The sequence below is a fragment of the Hyperolius riggenbachi genome, chromosome 6 (assembly GCF_040937935.1).
Source record: "Hyperolius riggenbachi isolate aHypRig1 chromosome 6, aHypRig1.pri, whole genome shotgun sequence".
NCBI classification, from domain to species: domain Eukaryota; kingdom Metazoa; phylum Chordata; class Amphibia; order Anura; family Hyperoliidae; genus Hyperolius; species Hyperolius riggenbachi.
In genome coordinates, this window is record NC_090651.1 from 310,517,059 (window position 1) to 310,541,229 (window position 24,171).

At 44.5% G+C, this 24,171-nt stretch overlaps 1 protein-coding gene across 3 annotated transcripts in view; it reads right to left on the reverse strand.

Annotated features, from left to right (window-relative positions):
* Positions 1-24,171, reverse strand: part of GRIN2D (glutamate ionotropic receptor NMDA type subunit 2D) — a 982,184-nt gene that overhangs the window by 735,145 nt on the left and 222,868 nt on the right. For 2 of the 3 annotated variants that reach the window (XM_068241308.1, XM_068241304.1), the window contains exons 1-2: positions 20,839-20,927; positions 20,620-20,716 (exon numbers count right to left, since the gene is read on the reverse strand). The gene's annotated coding sequence lies outside the window, so the exon portion shown is untranslated. Of the gene's footprint in view, positions 1-20,619; positions 20,717-20,838; positions 20,928-24,171 lie in introns of those variants that run through there. The other variant, XM_068241305.1, reaches the window with a different exon arrangement.

Consider the following 24,171-nt stretch of genomic DNA (forward strand, 5'->3'; position numbering starts at 1 on the left):
CAGTGGCGGGTCCACTGAACAGAACAGGTATACAGTGGCGGGTTCACTGAACAGGTATACAGTGGCGGGTCCACTGAACAGAACAGGTATACAGTGGCGGGTTCACTAAACAGGTATGCAGTGGCAGGTTCACTGAACACAACAGGTATGCAGTGGCAGGTTCACTGAACACAACAGGTATGCAGTGGCGGGTTCACTGAACAGGTATACAGTGGCGGGTCCACTGAACAGAACAGGTATACAGTGGCGGGTCCACTGAACAGAACAGGTATACAGTGGCGGGTTCACAGAACAGGTATACAGTGGCGGGTCCACTGAACAGAACAGGTATACAGTGGCGGGTCCACAGAACAGGTATGCAGTGGCAGGATCACTGAACAGGTATGCAGTGGCAGGATCACTGAACAGGTATGGAGTGGCAGGATCACAGTACAGGTATGCAGTGGGCTGAGGGCTCACTGAACAGAACAGGTATGCAGTGGCAGGATCACTGAACAGGTATGGAGTGGCAGGATCACAGTACAGGTATGCAGTGGGCTGAGGGCTCACTGAACAGAACAGGTATGCAGTGGCAGGATCACTGAACAGGTATGCAGTGGCAGGATCACTGAACAGGTATGCAGTGGCAGGATCACAGTACAGGTATGCAGTGGGCTGAGGGCTCACTGAACAGAACAGGTATGCAGTGGCAGGATCACTGAACAGGTATGGAGTGGCAGGATCACAGTACAGGTATGCAGTGGGCTGAGGGCTCACTGAACAGAATAGGTATGCAGTGGCAGGATCACTGAACAGGTATGCAGTGGCAGGATCACTGAACAGGTATGCAGTGGCAGGATCACAGTACAGGTATGCAGTGGCAGGATCACAGTACAGGTATGCAGTGGGCTGAGGGCTCACTGAACAGAACAGGTATGCAGCCAGGAAGAAGTTAAGCCTAACTAATCTTTCCCTATATGAGAGACTGCAGCAGCTCGCCCTACTCTCACTAATGCAGGCACACGAGTGGCCGTAATGGCCGCCGCTGCCTGCCTTATATAAGGGGGGGTGGGGCTCCAGGGGCTAGTGTAGCCTAATTGGCTACACTGGGCCTGCTGACTGTGATGTAGAGGGTCAAAGTTGACCCTCAGTGCATTATGGGGCGAACCGAACTTCTTCCGCAAAAGGTTCGCGTGCGGTACCCGCACGCGAACCACCTACGTTCGCGCGAACCACGTTCGCCGGCGAACCGTTCGGCCCAACTCTACACATAATGCAATTTCCTGTCTGACCGACTGACAACCGGATCGATCAGGAGCAGTTTGGCTACAGATAATAATGAGGACAGCCAATGTTGGTAATGAAGGGGAAAGTGAAGCATTCACACAGCAGGGCACAGGGCTGTGCTCATACCTGGCTCTATTAAGTTCCCCAGAGCGGTTCCATGGTCTGTACACACAGTGCTGCTGCTACATACAGAGTCAACTGTAGCAGGGAAAGAAAGGGGGCAATGCTGTGAGCTGCAGGATACTCGCAGATATTCTGGTGTCTGAACTTGTACCTGTCCCCAGACACTGCACTAGCCTGGTCTGAGGGGGGATTCTGGAAAGCTGTAATCCCCCTTCTTCCCGCATTTGTCTATGTATAGTGTATGTATTGTAGTCCAGGGACAATTTAGGGGGAAGCCAATTAACTTATCTGTATGTTTTTTGGGATGTGGGAGGAAACCAGAGTGCCCAGAAGAAACCCACAAAGACACAGGGAGAACGTACAAAAGTCTTGCCGATAGTGCCTTGGCTGGGATATGAATTGGGGACCTAGCTCTGTAAGGCGAGAGTCCTAACCACTACACCTCCGTGCTGCTCTCAGTTGTCATCTTGCCATGATTTCCTACTAAATTCAAACCCTTCATATTTCTCTTCCTTGCAACACAACAGCGGAAATATATCTTTTACAGAACGAATTCCTGTACCCTACTCCCCTGTAACAGACTTCTTTTTCTTTGATGCTTGCATAAAGTTCCCCTACAATCGATAACCGCAAAACAGAGTTTTATCTTCAGTGTACACCTTCCAGTGCATCCTTAATTTCCAAAGGCTTGCCTAAGGGTAAAATGTTTCTTATTGAAATACTCTGATTGATCATGTGATCATGGCAGACAAATGTTCCTTCTGAAATATACAAGCAATTAAAGTAACCTGCGTTTACTTTTTCAACTGCCAACAAGCTCAACATTAAAAACTTGTAATTTATTACTCTTTACTTTTTTGTTCTTCAGGAGTTTTTTTTTTTTTTAAGTAATAATTCACAAAGTATATAAAGTAAAAAAAAGTGGAAAAAGCATCACATTTACATGAGAAGACACATGCAGCAACAAAGTGGCCTTTCTGGACTGTAAGCTGCACATCAATAAAGAGGGAAGCTAGTCAGAGTCTAACAGAAAACACCAACACATACCGATATGTCCTTTTTGACTCCTACCACCCACTGGAACACAGGCTACATCCATACCGCCAGGAAAAAGAGGAGCACTTCTATGATGTAATACCCTTTTGTTAAGCGGCAATGTACACTGATAACAAGATTTAAAGGGACTCCGAGCAGTGCAGAAACTATGGAAATATGCATATCATTTTAAAGCTCTCTATCTCCTCTTTCCAATGATATATAAACCGCCGCCCTACGCCTTTTAGTTTTCGATATTTTCGCGATTGAAATTGCCACGGCCGCGATTTTAATCGCGAAAATAAAGAAAACTAAAAGGTGTAGAGCAACGATTTAGGTGTCGCCAGAAAGAGGAGAAAGAGAGCTTTAAAATGATATCCATCTTTCCATAGTTACTTGTATTACACAGGACGACACTTTCCCCAGTGTCAGCAGCTCCATTCAGCAGAAAAAGTCGGCCTGTGTAATTCAATCGCAAAAATAGCGAAAACTAAAAGGCGTAGGGCAGCGGTTTATATATCTTTGGAAAGAGGAGAAAGAGAGCTTTAAAATGATATGCATCTTTCCATAGTTTCTGCACTGCTCGGAGTCCCTTTAAACAAATAACTTGCATATCTCACATAGCTTGATAATCCTTTGAGCTCCAATCACCACCATGGCCAGCGGGGGATCTGCGCTCCAAACATGACCAGGAGCTGAATACTTATGTGGCTCCATGTGCCTGTTGTCAAACGCACCTGACGAAGACACAAGTGTATCAAAACAAGTTGCCACAGTAGGCACATGGAGCCCGCTCACAGCGGAATCCCACTATCCCAGTTTCACTGTCGAGGGAACAGAATTGAAGCCACATTCTGGCTTTAAATACCTGTTTCCACTTACAGTAAAGTTACTGAACCAGTTTTTCCTTATGGTGTAGATCTAACAATCACCCAGGTAGCAATCAGATAAATGACCATAGACATTCTGAGGACTATTAAATACCCAGAACTTGGGATAAGTCAACAATGTTAACCTCTTGAGGACCACAGTGCTAAACCCCCCCTAAAGACCAGGCCAATTTTCTCTAAATTGGCCACTGCAGCTTTAAGGCCAAGCTGCAGGGCCGCACAACACAGCACACTAGTGCCCCCCCCCCTTTTATCCCCACCAACAGAGCTCTCTGTTGGTGGGGTCTGATCTCGCCTCACCATGTTTATTTTATTTTTTTTAAATATGTATGTTATTTTTTAAAAATATATTTTTTACTATTTATTTCATTATTTATTTTTTTAAACCCCTCCCTTCCCCCAGCCAGCCAATCATGGCGATCAGCTCTCATAGGCTTTGCCCTATGAGAGCCGATCGCTCTCCTGCGTGACGGGGGGACAGCTGTGTCACATGGCTGTCCCCAGTACATCGCTGCTGCAGATCGCAGTGCTGTACTTAGTAGAAAGACGGCGGTTTCGTCTAACAGTCTCACCGCTCGGAGACTGAAGGCGGGGTGGAGCTCCGCCCCCCAAGCAGGAGATGTGCGATCTCCTGCATTAGCCGGCCCCAGGACTTGACGCCAATTGGTGTTAGACGGTCCTGGGGCTGCCGCCGCGGTCGTTAGGTAGTTAGACAGCTATACATTACAAATAATATCAGTATATTAATCCAAAGAAACCTCATGGAATGCAACTTTAAGCATTTGCAATGCAACATTCTTGAAATGTATATTGTTGGCATGAATGCATTTTTTTCCCCTCTTGATTAAACCAGCGTTTCATTTCAACTGCTCTTTAGGCAATAATTATTGCACTGTAATTAGTTATAAACCTTCCAGTTCCTTCAAAGGAACAAATTATTTCATTACATAAAAAAACTTTAATAAATCATAAAAAAATAAATCATAAAGAAATATTGAGTGTTGAAGCCAATATGACTAATGTAAGAATACAAGGTAAAAAAAAAAGTGAAATATAATGAAAATATGTCAATACATTCCTGACATTAACAAAACATCAAGGCACAATACATGGGAGATTAACTTTCACATCTGAAATTTGCATACAACTTACTTGCTTTGCATCATCTATAACGCTTTCTTTAAAGTGGACCCAAATGAAAAATACAGGTACAAGATTTCAGAAATAAAATCTATTTGCTAAATTATAATTATAAATAGCAGCCTTTTTTCAGCTGCATGATGACAAATATGAAATATTTTAAATTTATTGGAGGAACCCCTCCTTTCCTTTCATATTGCCGGGACAGAATCCGGCAAACTGGTGGAGTAGGTGGTGTCTGGCAAAGGAGGAATTGCTAATGGCTGCCACCTGTATAACCCTAGTTATGAAAAGAGAAGGGTGAAAAGTATGTACTGAAATGCTCATAGGCTTAAAGGAGTGTTTATTTTGCAACTAAATATTTTGAATTAAAAAATGTTTGGTTTGGGTCCGCTTTAACCACTTGAGGACCACAGGTTTACACCCCACTAGTGACCAGGCGATTTTTCACAATTTAGCACACTGCAGCTTTAACAGTATATTGCACAGCCATACAACTTACCACCCAAATGAATTATACCTCCTTTTCTTGTCACTAGGAGGGCTTTCTTTTTGTGATCTCTGTTTGCAACTGCAATCGTTAGTTGTTTTTTTTTTGTTTTGTTTTTTTAAAAGAGCCTTTTTTTAAAATTACTATAGTTTACCCTCCCTCCCCTCTCCCCCCCCTAAATTGGCCCTGGACTGCGATTCATACTTTTCCCTCCTCTCATAGGCATCAGCCTATGAGAGGTATTTGATTGTGAGTCGCTCAGAGGGACAGCTAAGTGTTCCTGTACTGCGCTGCTCTAGATTGCAGCACTGTACAGATGTTAACAAACAGGGTTTTTTGTTAACAGCCTGCCAGCCACGATTACAGGCTGGCAGGCTGACCACGGAGCTCCACTTTTCTGCAGGGAACTATTGCGCATGCGCAGCAGTGTTCCCTGCTAATCTCCGCCCCCAGGACTTGATGCCAATCGGCAGTAGGAAGTCCTGGGAGAGACACCCTCCCACCGCCAATCGGCGTTAGACGGTTGGGAGGGATAATGATGCTAACATGCAAACTCAGATCTAAGAAGAACTTGAAATGTGTGAGGCCTTAACTGACCCTACATTGGCAAGACACATTTTGGGGCTGCTGTCTAATTTACTGCTAGCTTGATTAATCCTTTGCCATTTAATCAATCAACAGCTTCTGAATCTAATTAGTGTCTGCAATGTTCCTAGTCAGCCCCTCTCAAATCCCAATTGTACCTGAATTTGCTAATCAAATGTTAATCAAATGTTTTGATCATCTTTATAAAACATATTTCTGAGAAGGTTTATGGCTGATTACGAGCCATAGCCAGCCAATTGTAATGATATAGAACAAGAGTAGGACTTTTTTCTCTTAAAATACTTTAGCGCTGAGAAATGATTGGATGTGTTCTCCACCACTACACCAACTCAGAAATGGTCTTACCAAGACAAAGCAGACTCAGATTATAAGGTCTCAAATGCAAATTGCTGTCAAAGTGACACTGGTCCGCAGATTACAAAGAGCCTGTTCTGCCCATAAGTCTCAGAAGTCAAAATGCAACCAAGCATATCATAGAGAAAAATGACGACTGCTTCTAAGTGTATAGGTATAAAATAACAAGCTTATTTGCTCCTCACAGGCATAAAATGCTTTAAAAATACCCTTAAGGTGGCCACTAATGATCCAATCTTTTTCATTCAATCTTACCATTTCTATGTAATATAAGGTAACTGCCTGAAGTATCCATTCAGTATATTCACTCAGTTTACCCTTATACTACATACATTTGGTAAGATTGGATGAAAACGATTGGATCATTAGTGGCCACCATTAGTTACGGGTCTATATGACAGGGACCAAGAAATGTGTGGAAGCATATATCAGATAAGACAGGGCCACCACACTGATGTCCACTCTCCCCAACTGGTTTCGCTGTAGTAGCTTCATCAGGGGCTAGTCAAACTGATACAAAAGTGCTGCTGTCAAAATATAAGTTTACCTGATGACGCCCAGCATTGTGATCCAGACCATTCTCTGTCAGTCTGTTTCTTTTGTAAACTCGGCTGCAATCTGTTCTAAAAATAATTGATGCGGTCTTGGACCAGGCAGCCCTCTCTTTTGTCCTCTAGGAGGTCTGTTGGTGTAGATTAGAGCCTGTTAGGACTTTCAAGGCATCCTTGTGTATCATACTTGATTGTACACTCTACCCAGAGTAATGTAAACTTGTATCATTGGGGACAACCATTTCAGTATATGATCTGACATTGTATTACTACGGTATGGTGTTGTGTATCATATTGCTTATTAACTTATTGCTTTGTTGAATCTTATTGCTGATTACCAGTATTGTGCTGTCGGTCAGTCCTGTTATCATTGTCTGTAATCTTATGTATTGTATGTTGGTGCTATATTAATCCAATAAATAATAAAACAAATGTATTAATAATATGTATTTATAATAAAAAGGAGCACAATATTTCTGCCTGCTAAAAGAAGACGGCTAAAGATTATAATATACTTTATTGAATGCTACTAAAACCAACTTATCCGCTTCGCCAGATTTAGCATGCAATGCGACCTTTCACACTTAGAAGGTGGAACTGCATTGCACACTAAGCGCATAAGTAAGCGGGCTCTTTTAGTGTTATTTAATAAAGTACCTTAGCATGGGATCATCATCTTTTAACCCTCCTCTTATGTTAGGGTCAGAACCGACCCGTTTTCAGGTTTTGAATGTCTATAAGTATCACATAAATTTGTTTATTGCATCAATATTTTTTTACTTTGTCAGGAACCTCTATTTAAACAATGTAATAGAAAAATAATCCTTTTCACTAAATTAGAAAATACTGTGGTGAAAATTATGACGTTTATGGTGTTAGGGTCAATTCTGACCCAGTTATGATATAGGATTATAAAACACTAATAAGTGCCAAAACAGAGATACTAGGGCAAAATCTGACAAGCTTGCTCCCATAAGGGATGTCTGGGAGAATTGGGTTCTGCTCCTTCCACTAATGTTTCACCCTGGGCCTCAGGTAACAGTAGATGAACGTTTGATCCCTTTCCGTGGAAATTGCCCCTTCCGGCAGTATATGCCCAGTAAGCCAGGCAAATACGGCATAAAAATCTGGGCAGCCTGTGATGTAAAAACAAGCTATGCATGGAACCTACAGATTTACACCGGCAAACCCGAAAGTGGCATCCCTGAGAAAAAACAAGGACAACGTGTAGTCCTTGATATGACTACTGGACTGCGGGGTCACAATATCACATGTGACAATTTTTTTTACTAACTATGACCTTGGACAAGAACTTCTCAGGAGGAAACTTACCATGGTAGGCACAATAAAAAAAAATAAACCTGAGCTGCACACTGAAATTTTGCAAGTGAAGGACAGAGCTCCACTTTCTTCAAAATTTGCTTTTACAGACATCACCACTGTTGTTTCATATTGTCAAAAAAAAAAAAAAAATGTGATACTTATGTCCACTTTTCACAAAGATGCAGCTGTGTCATCAAGAAGTGACAAAAAGCCCACAATTATCCTGGATTACAATAAAAACAAAGGGGGAGTAAACAACCTGGACAAGCTGACTGCTACCCATACTTGTCAGCGAATGACCAGGAGATGGCCGATGGTTGTGTTTTATAACATCCTAGATGGGTCTGCATACAATGCATTTGTGTTATGGACCCACATCCACCCAGGTTGGAACAAAAAAAGAACAACAAGCGGAGAATATTTCTCGAGGAGCTAGGAAGTTCCCTTGTCAAGGCACACATTGAGCAAAGGAAACGGGTGTCTCGAGATCCAATCGCTGCAGCCATGATCAGATAGATGCAGAGTTCATCAAGCACTCCATCCACACCATCAACAACACAAAGAGAATCAGGCCCAGCATCCTCATCATGATCTAGCCTTGCCACAACATCAACCAGCACAGCCACAACTCCAGTGATGCCATCTGATTCTAAAAGAAAGAGGTGTCAGGTCTGCCCCAGCAATAAGGACAAAAGACACACACATTATGCTTCCACTGTAAAAAAAATATATCTGCAAAGAACATGCTAAAAGTGTCAGCTTTTGCCACACATGCATCTAAAAACACCCACACAAACACATGCAAGTTCTTGCACAAAGATGCTTTGAAACTAGTACTTGATTTCTATTGGTTTGCCTTGCTTGATTGTGTGTTTGTTTGACCTTGCAAGTCTACATCTTGTATTATTACTTGCTTTTCATGGTTTATGAATGTTTTATGTTAAAAAAAAAAGACTTTTGGCTATATTCTTGAAGTAAATATATATGGGTCAAAATTGACCCTAACACCATCAATGTTATTTTAGTTAATGTTATTAAAATAAAAAGAAATATTTTTATAAATATAAAAAAAATATTTAAGAGATGTGTTCAAATACTCCTCAGCAACATTCTGGTGACATAACAACCTTTTATTTACTTATAATATTCTATTTAGGTTTATTTTACCATTTTTTTAAATTTGAAAATGAGAGGTATGCTATCAAAAGAAAGGTTAAAGGGGTCACAAAAAAAATATTAAAACCAATCTTTTCAAGGATAAAGAAGCCTAACAAGGTAACCAAGAGGTTGGAAACAAATTGGATGATAAATATTTGTTCAGAGGGTATTTTATGGCTGATTTAAGACACGGGTCAAAACCGACCCGTTAACATCATGGATAGTAACAGAAAGCTAACATAAGAGGAGGGTTAAGAGGTAAGAACCTTTCACTCCATTTTTTATTTTAACTGTTTTAACACCATCACAGTGAAATCCTGTATTGATTTCTTCAAGCCGTATCATGTGAGTAGGTTGTTAATACCCATTATGATATCACTCAGTCAGTGGCGGTCATTCATTTAAATTGCATAATGATGATCGCTATATATCGCCTTCGAAGTACGAATAGCTTAAGCCGTGCACAGTTGGAGCTTCTGGTAGATCTTGCATCTGGTTTGATTACAGAAGGAAGACAAGAGAGCAGGCCGGTCCTCGTCCTGCAGGCTCCAGGCTCAGAGCACCTCACCATCCTGCCTGCATCTCCTGTCAGAGCCAGACTGGACCAGCTGCCTGCACGTCTGCTCTGCTTCTTCTGACTTTAATTTAAATGAACGTAGAAGAAGGAGGTAGAGGTGGTGGTGGGTTAAAGTGAGCCACAAGAGTGCTGGAAGAGGTAAGAGGGTTTGAATGTAACAAGCTGACTTAAGTGTTTACAGCATAAGGCGCTCACTGCTCCCTGTGCCCGCGCTCAGAGAACTCTTCAGAATGCTATGGTAACAGTCAGTACGGCCATACAGACATATGCCACAGCAGATGAACTCAGGGGAATCAACAAAAACACAATATTGTTTACTTCCAAATACAGTGTAATGTTAGCCTCTAAAAGCGAAAATCTTCAAAGCTGAATGAAATAGTTGCTGCACTAGTTCATATATTCTCAGCAACTGACAAATGCTTGCACAGTGCTAGCAGTGGTGTAACAACAATTCATGGGGCTCCCAGTAGAACTTTCATGCGGGCCCAAAATGTTCATACCCCTTCCCTTGGTGCTCTTCACTGCCTTGGAGCCCAACTCACAAGGGTCGTAAAACAAATGTGGCCATCATGATCTTCACACTCATAACAAGTCTAGCCATAAAAACACCTAATCTGAAGTATAGTCCCCTGTATCGGATGAAGGGAAGGTTAGTAGTTGGGGGCCCCCCAAAGCTCTGCCCCCACTGCAATCGCAGGGGCTTCTTCCCTCTAGTTACGCCCCTGCCTGCTAGCCTGTTTAGTCACATGAGCATAAAGCGGGGAGCATGATTGCTGTGCCAGCTTAATCTTTATTTACCTGCTGATTTAAACCCATGGCTTCAGACCTAGCAGAAGATAGGAAGTGAGCAAGCAGTAAGTATTTTCTCAGGATGTATGAACTGGTAAAGCTCATATTTAACGCTGTAACTTTTTCTTCAAAACTTTTTTGTGCACTGTTAATTTAAAAGAATGTTTTGTTAAATGCCTGTAAAAATCTGTGCCTGGACAGGCTATAGAAAAAGAGCAACGCGGATCAGGCCACAACTGGCAACACTCTGCAGCTGGGCACACTGACTACTTGTTTGTTTCTGTATTTATTACTAACTATCTCTGATGAGTGAGCTTCTATCACACGGGTAGCTGGAATAAAAGAGAAGCAGCCGGATACACGGATTAGGCAGCGCTGGGCCAGACATTCAGGACATCAGAGTAAACAGCAGCTTGGCAGAGCAGGAAGCAGTGGGGCACAGATGATCTTTGATTAAAGGGCAGGAGCAGGAGTGAGGGAGAAGCCCTGCTGGCACAGCTGGAAGATAGGAGAAAGGACAAGATAGGAGGAAACAAGAGGGGGCCGGGAGGGAAGGAGATCAGCAAGGTGTTGATAGAAATGATGAGTAAAAAGAAAGAACTTTTCCTTCTCAACATGAAAATACTAGTAAACCGAGCCTGCAAATAAAAGAGTGTTAAAGTAGCGAAAACATAGATTTCAGGATTATTGAGTTACTAGAAGGTAATAGAGGCGTTGTTAGTGCAGTTACCCATTGTGAGGTGATGAGATCACTTTCAATTAGATGAACTGTTTTAAGTTACTTTACCAATAGTGGTGGTTTGAGGTTATCATTTTTCTATGCATCTATTATTATTCATTAAAGGCTCGGTCAAGCTCTTCACTGGCTACCAATTAACGAGAGGATTCAGTTCAAACTCTTAACCCTAACCTACAAAGCTCTCCACAATCTCTCTCCCCTGTACATCTCCTCACTAGTCTCCAGATACCAACCGCAATCTCAGATCTGCACACGAGCTTCGTTTATCATCTTCTACAATTACCTCCTCACATTCACGTGTAGAAGACTTCTCACGCGCATCACCCCTCCTCTGGAATGCCCTTCCACAGCACATCCGCCACTCTCCCACCCTTTAAATCTTTAAACGCTCCATCAAAACCCACCTTTTCCGACAAGCATATTCTCTAGCTTAGGCTAGTGTTGGGCGAACATCTAGATGTTCGGGTTCGGGCCGAACAGGCCGAACATGTCCGCGATGTTCGGGTGTTCGACCCGAACTCCGAACATAATGGAAGTCAATGGGGACCCGAACTTTTGTGCTTTGTAAAGCCTCCTTACATGCTACATACCCCAAATTTACAGGGTATGTGCACCTTGGGAGTGGGTACAAGAGGAAAAAAATTTAGCAAAAAGAGCTTATAGTTTTTGAGAAAATCGATTTTAAAGTTTCAAAGGGAAAACTGTCTTTTAAATGCGGGAAATGTCTGTTTTCTTTGCACAGGTAACATGCTTTTTGTCGGCATGCAGTCATAAATGTAATACATATAAGAGGTTCCAGGAAAAGGGACCGGTAATGCTAACCCAGCAGCAGCACACGTGATGGAACAGGAGGAGGGTGGCGCAGGAGGAGAAGGCCACGCTTTGAGACACAACAACCCAGGCCTTGCATGAGGACAAGAAGCGTGCGGATAGCATGCTTTGTACCACCATGCAGTCATAAATGTAATAAAGATAAGTGGTTCAATAAACAGGGACCACGCGGCAACGCTAACCCAGCAGCAGCACACGTGATGGAACAGGAGGAGGCGCAGGAGGAGAAGGCCACGCTTTGTGAGACACAACAACCCAGGCCTTGCATGAGGACAAAAAGCGTGCGGAGAGCATGCTTTGTACCGCCATGTAGTCATAAATGTAATAAAGATAAGAGGTTCAATAAACAGGGACCACGCGGCAACGCTAACCCAGCAGCAGCAGCAGCAGCAGCACACGTGATGGAACAGGAGGAGGCGCAGGAGGAGAAGGCCACGCTTTGTGAGACACAACAACCCAGGCCTTGCATGAGGACAAAAAGCGTGCGGATAGCATGCTTTGTACCGCCATGTAGTCATAAATGTAATAAAGATAAGAGGTTCCATAAACAGGGACCGGCAACGCTAACCCAGCAGCAGCAGCAGCAGCAGCACACGTGATGGAACAGGAGGAGGCGCAGGAGGAGAAGGCCACGCTTTGTGAGACACAACAACCCAGGCCTTGCATGAGGACAAAAAGCGTGCGGATAGCATGCTTTGTACCGCCATGTAGTCATAAATGTAATAAAGATAAGAGGTTCCATAAACAGGGACCACGCGGCAACGGTAACCCAGCAGCAGCAGCAGCAGCAGCACACGTGATGGAACAGGAGGAGGCGCAGGAGGAGAAGGCCACGCTTTGTGAGACACAACAACCCAGGCCTTGCATGAGGACAAAAAGCGTGCGGATATAGCAGCAATGCTTTTTGCCGCCATGCAGTCATAAATGTAATACAGATGAGAGGTTCAATAAACAGGGACCGGAAACGCTAAACCATCCCAGATGTTCATCGGTCATGTTACTTGGTTGGGGTCCAGGAGTGTTGCGTAGTCGTTTCCAATCCAGGATTGATTCATTTTAATTTGAGTCAGACGGTCTGCATTTTCTGTGGAGAGGCGGATACGCCGATCTGTGATGATGCCTCCGGCAGCACTGAAACAGCGTTCCGACATAACGCTGGCTGCCGGGCAAGCCAGCACCTCTATTGCGTACATTGCCAGTTCGTGCCAGGTGTCTAGCTTCATGCCCGGTTTCAGGTCCAGCGGTGCCAGCCACAAATCCGTCTGTTCCTTTATTCCCCTCCAAATTTCCTCCCCTGTGTGCTGCTTATCCCCAAGGCAGATCAGCTTCAGCAACGCTTGCTGACGCATGCCAACAGCTGTGCTGCACTGCTTCCACGATCCTACTGCTGCTGGTGCTGGGTTAGCATTTCCGGATGAGGTACAGCTTTGAGATGCGTTGGAGGAGAAGGAGTCAGAGAGGTAGGTGCTGCTGTTGTTATCCAGCTGTTTGCGGCGTGGGCAACACCCGCGCCGTAGCAGGTGAGGAATCGCTGCCAGGCTCCACAAGGTTCACCCAGTGCGCGGTAAGGGAGATGTATCGACCCTGGCCGAACGCACTCGTCCAGGTGTCAGTGGTGAGGTGAACCTTGCAGGCAACGGCATTCTTCAAGCTTCGGGTTATTTAGCTGACCACGTGCTCATGCAACTCAGGCACTGCAGAGCGCGCAAAGTGGTAGCGGCTGGGAACAACGTAACGTGGGATGGCCACTGACATCATGCCCTTGAAGCTGTTTGTCTCCACCACTCGATATGGCAGCATTTCGCAGGCCAGAAGCTTGGCTATGCTGGCTGGCTGTTACTGCCACGGCCCGGGGGTCATTTGCTGGCAATTTCCTCTTGTGCTCAAACATCTCAGAGACAGACAACTCAACCGTAGCGCTGCACACCGAAGGGCTGTTGGTTGTTGTGTTTGATGAACACTGGGAGACCTCAAGAGCACTAGTCCGGAAAGTGACAGTGTCAGCATCGTCTGATGTTTGTGAATGTTGTGAACCACGCAATGGCTGGGCTACTGCTGCTGCTGAGGCGGGTCTGGTGGTGAGTCTGGTGAACCCAAGGGAGGCAGTGTTGCTGGTGGTACCCTGTCCTGCCGCGTTTGCCCACAGAGTGGGATGTTTGGATAGAATGTGGCGGCTCATGCTGGTGGTGGAGAGGTTGTTAATACTTTTCCCCCTGCTCAGGCGGGTCTTGCACACCTTGCAAATCGCCATGGTAACATCCTCAGTGCAGTCTTCAAAGAAAGCCCAGACTTTAACTGGCTGAGGACTCGGACCTCGTGCGTGATGTGCTGGTGCTGCTTAACCCACTGCTGGACGCTTGAGAGGTCATCCAAGTAATTATCTGGTCCTGTTCTTTTGGATCTGTGAGGGTTGTTGTCCTGGACAACATGGGCAGTATTGAGTGGGTTTTCTTGGGTGCTCCCCTGTGGCCTGTACGTGAACCGTCAGGGGAAACACCTCTTCCCTTGCCCCTCCCTCTTTCACCGGATTTCTTCCTCATTTCACTTATCCTTAAAGTACACGCTGACTGGCAGCAGTACAGTGGCAGTACAGAAATGCTATACAGTGGTGGGTGAGCGGTGTACCACTATTGTCAGCAGTGACACAGAGCACAATGCTATACAGTGGCGGGTGAGCGGTGTACTACTGTTCCCAGCAGACACAGAGTGGAAGTAAACACAATGCTATATAGTGTGGCTGAGCCGTGTACACAGAGTGGCATTAAACACAATGCTATATAGTCTGCTATATAGTCACCCCGAACAGGGTGATGTTCTGCAGAACCCGAACAGTGGCAAACACTGTTCGCCCAACACTACTGGGAGGGAACGCAGATTTTAGTACCTAAACACACGATACAACATGTTTTCCGGGGTCGGACTCTGAGGCACATACAGATGGTCCCGATCATCATCCTCATCATACAACTCTTCTCCTGAGTCTGACCCACCCACCACCTCTGCCACCCCAACATCCCCAGACACAGACCCCTCATCGTCCTCAACATTAACTTGGGATGCTGGCCTGAGCCAGACCTCCTCCTCCACATCAGGCCCCATCATCTCCTCAATGGCAGCCCTCATTAATCGCTCTGGCGACGGACTGATGGACACAACGTTCTCCTCCGGGGAGGGCTGCTGCTGACCACTGGCTGCTGGGGTGGATGTTATAGCTTGCGTGGGGCGTTGGCTGTTGCTGTTGTTGGGAGTGCTGCTCACAGCGGAGGTCTCTGGGGAACTCATGTTGAGCTCATATAGTGGTTGACGGTGAGTGGAGTATTACTGATCCCAGCAATATACACACTGACTGGCAGAGTACGCAATGCTATATAGTGTGGCTGAGCGGTGTACACAGAGTGGCAGTAAACACAATGCTATATAGTCTGGCTGAGCGAGCGGTGTACTACTGTTCCCAGCAGAATCAGAGTGGCAGTAAACAATGGTATATAGTCTGGCTGAGCGGTGTACACACAATGCTATATAGTCTGCTATATAGTGTCAGTAAACAATGGTATATAGTCTGGCTGAGCGAGCGGTGTACTACTGTTCCCAGCAGAATCAGAGTGGCAGTAAACAATGGTATATAGTCTGGCTGAGCGGTGTACACAGAGTGTCAGTAAACAATGGTATATAGTCTGGCTGAGCGAGCGGTGTACTACTGTTCCCAGCAGAATCAGAGTGGCAGTAAACAATGGTATATAGTCTGGCTGAGCGGTGTACACAGAGTGTCAGTAAACAATGGTATATAGTCTGGCTGAGCGAGCGGTGTACTACTGTTCCCAGCAGAATCAGAGTGGCAGTAAACAATGGTATATAGTCTGGCTGAGCGGTGTACACAGAGTGTCAGTAAACAATGGTATATAGTCTGGCTGAGCGGTGTACACACAATGCTATATAGTCTGCTATATAGTGTCAGTAAACAATGGTATATAGTCTTGCTGAGCGAGCGGTGTACTACTGTTCCCAGCAGAATCAGAGTGGCAGTAAACAATGGTATATAGTCTGGCTGAGCGGTGTACACAGAGTGTCAGTAAACAATGGTATATAGTCTGGCTGAGCGAGCGGTGTACTACTGTTCCCAGCAGAATCAGAGTGGCAGTAAACAATGGTATATAGTCTGGCTGAGCGGTGTACACAGAGTGTCAGTAAACAATGGTATATAGTCTGGCTGAGCGGTGTACACACAATGCTATATAGTCTGCTATATAGTGTCAGTAAACAATGGTATATAGTCTGGCTGAGCGAGCGGTGTACTACTGTTCCCAGCAGAATCAGAGTGGCAGTAAACAATGGTATATAGTCTGGCTGAGCGGTGTACACAGAGTTTCAGTAAACAATGGTATATAGTCTGGCTGAGCGGTGTACACAGAGTGTCAGTAAACAATGGTATATAGTCTGGCTGAGCGGTGTACACAGAGTGGCAGTAAACACAATGCTATATAGTCTGGCTGAGCGAGCGGTGTACTACTGTTCCCAGCAGAATCAGAGTGGCAGTAAACAATGGTATATAGTCTGGCTGAGCGGTGTACACAGAGTGTCAGTAAACAATGGTATATAGTCTGGCTGAGCGGTGTACACAGAGTGTCAGTAAACAATGGTATATAGTCTGGCTGAGCGGTGTACACAGAGTGGCAGTAAACACAATGCTATATACTCTGGCTGAGCGAGCGGTGTACTACTGTTCCCAGCAGACACAGAACAGTGAACAGAATGCTATATAGTGTGGCTGAGCGAGCGGTGTACCACTATTCCCAGCAGACACAGAACAGTGAACAGAATGCTATATAGTGTGGCTGAGCGGGCGGTGTACCACTATTCCCAGCAGACACAGAACAGTGAACAGAATGCTATATAGTGTGGATGAGCGAGCGGTGTACCACTATTCCCAGCAGACACAGAACAGTAAACAGAATGCTATATAGTGTGGCTGAGCGAGCGGTGTACCACTATTCCCAGCAGACACAGAACAGTGAACAGAATGCTATATAGTGTGGCTGAGCGAGCGGTGTACCACTATTCCCAGCAGACACAGAACAGTGCACAGAATGCTATATAGTGTGGCTGAGCGAGCGGTGTACCACTATTCCCAGCAGACACAGAACAGTAAACAGAATGCTATATAGTGTGGCTGAGCGAGCGGTGTACCACTATTCCCAGCAGACACAGAACAGTAAACAGAATGCTATATAGTGTGGCTGAGCGAGCGGTGTACCACTATTCCAAGCAGACACAGAACAGTGAACAGAATGCTATATAGTGTGGCTGAGCGAGCGGTGTACCACTATTCCCAGCAGACACAGAGTGGCAGTAAACAGAATGCTATATAGTGTGGCTGAGCGAGGTACACAGAGTGGCAGTAAACAGAATGCTATATAGTGTGGCTGAGCAAGCGGTGTACTACTATTCCCAGCAGACACAGAGTGGCAGTAAACAGAATGCTATATAGTGTGGCTGAGCGAGGTACACAGAGTGGCAGTAAACAGAATGCTATATAGTGTGGCTGAGCAAGCGGTGTACTACTGTTCCCAGCAGTGACACAATGACAGGGGGGACCCTGGCTAGCGTGGCTGGAGCGCGAACTACCCTGCCTGCCTACCCAAAGCTAAACCCACAGACAAATGGCGGAGATATGACGTGGTTCGGGTATTTATTTACCCGAACCACGTGACCGTTCGGCCAATCAGAGCGCGTTCGGGTCCGAACCACGTGACCCGTTCGGCCAATCACAGCGCTAGCCGAACGTTCGGGGAACGTTCGGCCATGCGCTCTTAGTTCGGCCATATGGCCGAACGGTTTGGCCGAGCACCGTCAGGTGTTCGGCCGAACTCGAACATCACCCGAACAGGGTGATGTTCTGCAGAACCCGAACAGTGGCGAACACTGTTCGCCCAACACTAGCTTAGGCCATGCACCAACTAAATACCTAATTACGCACTGCCTGTACATATACTGTATACTTCCCCCACCTCTTGTTTCCACCCCATTCCTTTAGATTGTAAACTCGCAAGGGCAGGGCTCTCACCCTTTCGTGTCATGGAATATTATTAATTTAATTGCTTGCACTCTGTTAGACATTTATACATTTTAGTCATCATGTTAAATTTTCTATTGTAATCAGCAGTTCTGTATTTTGTATCAGTGTTCATATTTGATGTACTGTATATCATTGTCTGTATCATTATGTATCCCTTGTTTGTTTTCTTACATTGTACAGCGCCACGGAATATGTTGGCGCTTTATAAATAAATAATAATAATAATAATAATAATTTCCCATGGACATATCATTTAAATGAATAGGTGGAAGGTTAAGGGCGAATCGGCGATTACCACTAAGCATCTGGGACTCGTCACTTAAATGTTTCCATGCAAGTAAATGGGAGCATTTAGCATCGCGCGGTTACCGCCAATTGCGCAAATGTGGCGTTCCGATCCCGATTTACCGCATTGTTTCAGGCGACCCTAGAAACTGCATGCGGCTTTTAGGGTCGATTCACCACCGTGCCAGAAAACCACCGATTGCGACAGGACACTGACGATCACCGCAGAAAGCCCGGCGCCGCCTCTGAATGTGACAACGCAAAACAGAAGGCCAGAGGACGCCGCCAAGCGTCTGTATAAACCGGCCCTAAGAGGACCACAAGAGTGCAGAAGAGGTAAGAGGGTTTGAATGTAAAAATCTGGCGTAAATGTTTACAGAATAAGAGAACTCTTCAAGATGCTATGGTAACAGTCAGCACGGCCATACAGACATACTGTATACATCACAGCAGATGAACTCGGGAATCAATAAAAACACAATATTGTTTACTTCCAAATATAGTGAGCACAGTGTAATGCAAACCTCTGAAATGTGACTTTATGCTGAGTTGCTGTGTAAAAGTGGAAGTGTGTCAGTGTGGCTGATAGGAGGAGAAGTATTAACTACAGAAGGAAAGGTAAGAAGGATGGACTTCATCAGTGTGAGGATGCTTAATAGCAGTCTTAACAGCAGCAGCAAATTTGTTGAAGGGCACCTGAACTGAGAGTGGTATGGAGGCTGCCATACTTATTTCCTTTTAAACAATGCAGATTACCTGGCTGTCCTGCTGATCCTCTGCCTCTGATACTTTTAGCCATAGACCCTAAACAAGCATCTGCAGATCAGATGTTTCTGGCTGAAATCTGATTGGATTAGCCACATGCTTATTTCAGGTGTGAGATTCAGACACTACTAATCAGAAAGATCAGCAGGACAGCCAGGCAACTGGTATTGTTTAAAACAAAATAAATATGGCACCGTCCATATGTTTCTTACCTTTGGTTATTTTTAAAGGATAATTCTCGCTCTGCACCGGCCTCTGCTCTCCCCCTCTGTAAGATTGCAGCCCGTGGCCGGGATCTTCTGCGCATGTGCGGTCACACCGCATGGCTCAGAGCATTCTCGGTGATTGGAGCGCGAACACAAGAGGTGCCGGTGCGCATGCGCAGAAGATCCTGACCCAGCTGCGATCTTATGGAAGAGAGAGCGGAGGCCTGGCGCAAAGCGAAACTGTGCCCATGAACCTAACAAACTTCTGGGGGTGGGATGAAGCCCCAAGTAAGTGAATTATTTTTTTTTTTTTACAGTTTGCCAGATGTATCCTTTAAAGACAATATTACATTTTTCTTTACCACTGCATCATTGCTATTTATCCTGACCTGTCTTTATCAGGTTACTTTTAAAGAGCCACTGAAGTGAAAAAAATATGATTTAATGATTTGTATGTGTAGTACAGCTAAAAAATAAAACATTAGGATCAGAGACATAAGTCTAAATGTTTCCATACAGGAAGAGTTAAGAAACTACGGTTATTATCTCTATGCAAAAAAGCCATTAAGCTCCACGACTTTCAAAGTTGCAGAGAGGTCTGTCTTCTGAAGTTTATTATCTCAACTTTTAGTGAAGAATTTTCTTTTTCTCTGCCAGATGACAGGTCAATAGTTCACAAGACTGAAAAAAATAATTTAGAATGCTGAGTAGTGTGTAAACTGCAAACATTAAAGAATGATGCAATGTTATAAAACATACTATATAACTGAAAATAAAAATATGAGAATATTTTCTTTGCTACTATATTTCTAGTAATTATGTGTACTACATAATTAATTCATTATATCATAATTTTTTTTTCACTTCAGTATCTCTTTAAGGCAATGTATAGGAAGTCCATTTTTAATAGCTACTGCTAGCGGTGATCTTGCGTTGGACACAATCTTGGTAACTATAGCAATTAACAATCACCTTAGAGCAATTCTAGCCATGTCCTAAGGCGCCCCCAACAGCTCCTGGTTTACAGACCTTGCCTGTTCTCCAGAGATAACATAAATAGAACATGCAGATCTTCCATTTGGGACAGTCAATACTAAGTGCACCTTCTTTGAGAATACCTGTAGACTAGGTAAATAACCTCTGTAGTGCAGCTCATGCATGTGAAAGCAGGTGCTGGCTTCAGTCTCCTAACTTAGCAATTTTCTAACCTAGTGATCTGACTGATTGCTACAGACAACATTTCTACTTCTCTATCTTTTTTTTTTTTTTTTCATACAAGAAGCTCACAATAGGGCTGACTGCCAAACAGTTCATGAATAAGAATTTATTTAGATGTATTCAAGGACATGTTTCAACTTTTCATCTCTTCTAGAGAGTTACCACTTTTACTCCTGATTGCCATAATTAAAACCCCTTACCTTTCCTGTAAGTTCCAAATTCCCACTGCTGTACGATTCCGGTCACTTGAAATGATCCTCATATGCCGGCTCATGTATGTCTTGGTGTCGCTCTCTCCTATGGACAGAAATGACAGTTCAAACACTGCATGACCACAAATGACCAGTAACAGATCAGTTTTCTGAAGGTTAACATCATAAACACCAGCACTGATTAGAGGAGGGGAGGCTGCATTTTACCTAAGGTGAAGAAATGGACTGCTCCAGCGAAAAAAACAAAGCAGTTAAATCTGACAGAACCAACAAGTTTTGGACTAGTCTATCATCTCATGGAGTTTCTCAGGGGGGTTTTGTTTTTAATTTCCTGACTGGCATTTGCTAAGCCTAAATGACAAAATAGTGTGTAAGTGAGTAGGGAGGCTGGCTGGGGTCTTACTATTTTTTGGCAGTTAAACTGCCATTCAGGAAATGCTTTTGAAAACGAAGAAAACCCTAAAAAATAACCCATGAGGAGATGGGCTAGTCCAAAACCTTCTTCTGTCAGATTTTAACTGCTTACTTTTTTTTCGCTGGAGTGGTCTTTTAATGGTTCCCACCTGAAATATTTCAGGTAATTTTGATTATTTTCCATAATAGCAATTAAAAGCTGCTACACTGCCACCATGCTAAACTATACACCAATTTAATTAATCTTAAACGTTCTAATAATACTAACAGTATTAAAGTAGGCAATTTCTTGGCAGCCTGCTATCTGTTTGTATAAATTTTTCTTTGTCTTTTCAAACTATATTCAATCTGTTTCATCCTGATGCTACACATTAACTGTTGTACGTCATACAATCAACGTATGCAGTGTGTGTATAACACGAGTTACGCAAACTAAACGACGTGCATCCCATAGCTTGCGTGCCACATGGTACAATTTAGGTGCGCTATCTGTTTACATATATTTTACAGTATTTTTGGTGTATAGACCCCTTTGCTTCTAAGTAGGACTAATAAAATAAAATTACTAATGAATTACAATATCTGGCTGGATAGTGTAATGGTTAAGGGCTCTGCCTCTGACACAGGAGACCTGGGTTCAAATCTCGGCTCTGCCTGTTCAGTAAGCCAGCACCTATTTCAGTAAGGAGTTTCTTGGGCAAGTCTCCTTAACACTGCTACTGCCTACTGAGTGCGCTCTAGTGGCTGCCTCGCAAGTGCTTTGAGTCCGACAGGAGAAAGGCGCTATACAAATACTGCAATTATTATTATTATTATTATATCTAATGTTTGAATTGGACACCATTGGGCCCAACATTCCATGTTTATAAGGAGTAAATTGGAAACTCCCCATACACAGAACCGTCACACGAACACAGCAACCTAGCCTAATACAACATACTTTAAAGTGTATAAAAAATGTAAGGCAAAAAACACAGTTGCTCCCCTCCCACCCCCCCCCCCCCCCCCCACACACACACACACACACACACACACTGTACAAAATACTGGTTATATACATTACCGATATTTTACTATGCACGACCTGGCCGAGACAGGCAAAAAGGGCCGTGGAAATTTGGGCACACTAAGCGCCGCCATAGGCCGGAATGTGAATTTATGGCTATAGCGGCGCTCGGACAGTAATTTTGGCACCAGCAAAAGACGGGGCCCAAATTACTAGAAAAACAGTATAATTCAGCCTCCAGCAAGAGCTGGAAGGTGAATTAGGTATTTCCTTAAAGTCAATGGCGGCATGGAGGGGGAATAGTAATTAACGCCACCAGGACTTTTGCAGGAGCAGGGTGAGCCAATTTACGGCTTTGCCCTATGGCCATGAATGCCTACCAAGCACCCATTCTAGCTTTAACCCTCACTTCCTAGTGCCTAAAAAAGAACATTCTTCCCACCTAATGCCTAACACTAACCTCCCTCCCCTCCCAAATTCAAGTTCCTAAAACTAACCTCGCCCTCCTAATTCCTAACACTAACCCTGACACCCAGAAGGCTTTTAGTTGTAGCTGATTGTCCATGAATGGCTGCAACCATTATTTCCTCTGTAGTAGACAATTGGCTACTATCCGCATCGGTCATCCAGCTTACCACTAGGGCACCCAATAATTAACACAGGTGTCTGCTGTTCCCCACGCCAAAATGACCTTATCTGCTGCATTCCCCCATCTCTGCAAGTCACACATCCAGTCCTCCCTCAAACTCCACAAATACAAAATTTATGCCAGTCATATAGGTGAGGAGGATACAAAACAGGGGCAGGTTGTGATCAAAGAGGACTCCCACCTGCTCCTCGGCCCACAATATGGCCATTGCATACATACATGGTGTACTGACACAAGGGCTTTTCAGAGAAGGGTGAGCCGAATGACGGCTTACCCTGCTGTCGTAGAAATATGGGGGGGGGGGGGGGGGGGTTTAATACTATTCCACCTCCAAGTCGTTGCAAACTCGGAGAGAGAAGTAATTCGGAGTTTAGCAATTGCCGGATCCTCGAATTACCCCGTTCGCGGGGCACAGACTATAACATTACTGCCAAAAAGCTCTGCTTCACCATAGCATGCCTATAGGAGGAGACCTCTTCCCATAACCATGAGCTTTTTACCAGCTTTATCACAATAAGCACATCAGAGGGGATGGGCTTCTGTACTCGGATCAGTGAATAATGGTGCAAGGAGCCTATGCATAAAAATGGCGCCGCATTAAAAAGATACACTTATCACTATTTATCGTTAATACTGCATAATAATGGCGTGCAGGGAAAAAAGAAGAGAAACGGCACACAGTAACGTTATTTATCAATAACACCGTTCATATGCCAAACAGCAGATGTTATTGCGCACAGTAACGTTATTTATCGATAGCGCCCTACATAAGCCAAACTGCAGACGTCATTTAACTGCAAAATGGTGAATGGATTTAATGTAACACTGTCAAGGTTAGGGTTAGGCACCACCAGGGGAAATTTAGGGTTAGGCACCACCAGGGAGGTCTTAGGGTTAGGCACCACCAGGGGGGTCTTAGGGTTAGGCACCACCAGGGGTGGTTAGGGTTAGGCACCACCAAGGGGGTGGTTAGGGTTAGGCACCACCAGGGGGGTGGTTAGGGTTAGGCACCACCAGGGGGGTGGTTAGGGTTAGGCACCACCAGGGGGGTGGTTAGGGTTAGGCACCACCAGAGGGGTGGTTAGGGTTAGGCACCACCAGGGGGTCTAGGGGTTTGGGATAGGTACAGAAAGGGTTCTGTGTGTTAACGCTAATTTTCAATAAAATAAACAGAGCTAAATAATGATAAGGCTTTAACGTTAAATAGCGATACGCGACAAACGGATTAGCGGAAAAAACCGTGCGCCATTATTCGCAGGCGCCATTTTCAGATGGATCCTTCTGTACTTGTCCAAATCTATGGCTTGTGTGTTGCATAAATATTTTTGGTAAAAAAAAAAAACTTGCAAAACATTTTTCCCCTCTAAAATAGTAAACGCAAAAATGGAGTTAATTCGTAGAGAGCAAATCCACACTAGTGGAAGCACACAATGCAGAGTACAGACCAGGAAAATGCATGCTGGCCAATACA